Raw genomic sequence first — 1,346 nt, 5'->3', positions numbered from 1 at the left:
TGACCCTTCGTTTCAACCATTCAGTCTTGCATTTGAAATAAAAGAAAAAGTATTAATACACATATATGTATATATATTCATTTAAAAATAAATAAAAATTGATATATACGTACTCTGAGGACATCTTCAGGAGTTCTTCTTATGTGCGCAGTGATAAATTCACAAACGTAGTATCCACACAAGTTATTACCTGGTTCCTGCCGCAAACACCACTGTACGAGAAGAAGATTATTCTCATCATCTCACACGTAAATTGAAGTACGATATAGTAATTAAACACGTGGGGAAGTGTATATAGTACAACTTACTGGTATTTCAACTACATTAAGTGGTGCCTTGCAATCCTTGCGATGTTGCCGAATAAACTCTTTCCAAACCCTGTGCGACCAATAATGTACGATCGTTAATAAATTATGGTAAAGTCTATTCAATAATAGTTATGCGCGAGAGATCGAAATTACCCCTGGATAATGTCTATCATATCTTGGTATAGTGCCCGTTCTTTTCTCAACGAGTCAAAGATTAGTAACCGACTTGAGTTTAACTCAATGACAATGAGTATCCAGTGAAAACTGCATTGGTTTATACACACACGTACATGCATATAAGTTGTATTGATATTACATAAAATGTGTAGACTACATTATTATTAACACTTACTCAAAGTTGTACGGGAAAAGTATTGTTGTCTTGTCGTGCTGCTTCATGAAGAACATCATGATATTCTCCTGTGCTCCAGATACCCATCGCTCCTTGATAATAATACCGGTTTTGAATACGATATAAGGATCAATGAAGCCAACACTGGTGTCTTGTATTCTTTGGAGCTCTGACATCTGGAATCTGTATATAAATATAAGTTACATGTGAGGATAATTATATACACGTACGCATGGAAGTGAGTTTATTAAATAAAAGTAAGAATCACTTACAAACAAAAGGAGCTAATGATTGATTTGTCCAGAGCGTCCAAGTGGAATAGTTGATGCAATTCTTCGAAACTAATATGTAAGATGTCATCGCCACGGAAGTAATGATGGTCTCTAAATCTGACAAAGATCCACTGCTCACCCCTGCCACACGCCTGCATGTACCACTTGTTGAGCAAGTACATTTGCGTACCCAATTCATTCAGAGCCGCAGGGTTGTACAGACTTTTGCCATATTTATAAGTCTTCCAGGTATCAACTTCTAGGTTCTGGATTGGAGCTTTGCCCGTCAATTGATCCAAGGTTAAACCAGTATCTTTAAAAAAAGCATTAAGGGCTTGAACCGACACTTCTCCAGAGTTGTCTGGTCGATAGACTTCTATGTTGGAACCATATTCATTAGCAACAACAAGATTT

General features: G+C 36.8%; 1 long non-coding RNA gene across 1 annotated transcript; it reads right to left on the bottom strand.

The window, feature by feature from the left end:
• Positions 1 to 465: 465 nt before the first annotated feature.
• Positions 466 to 1,069, bottom strand: LOC136487362 (uncharacterized). The gene is made up of 3 exons (XR_010767228.1): positions 933 to 1,069; positions 661 to 843; positions 466 to 572 (listed from the first exon to the last, which is right to left on the bottom strand). It is a non-coding gene; the product is annotated as an uncharacterized lncRNA (long non-coding RNA).
• Between the last annotated feature and the right edge of the window lie 277 nt (positions 1,070 to 1,346).

The sequence above is a fragment of the Miscanthus floridulus genome, chromosome 10, assembly GCF_019320115.1.
Source record: "Miscanthus floridulus cultivar M001 chromosome 10, ASM1932011v1, whole genome shotgun sequence".
NCBI lineage: Eukaryota > Viridiplantae > Streptophyta > Magnoliopsida > Poales > Poaceae > Miscanthus > Miscanthus floridulus.
The sequence above is the reverse complement of the archived record's forward strand: the minus strand, read 5'-3'. Positions and strand labels throughout refer to the sequence as shown.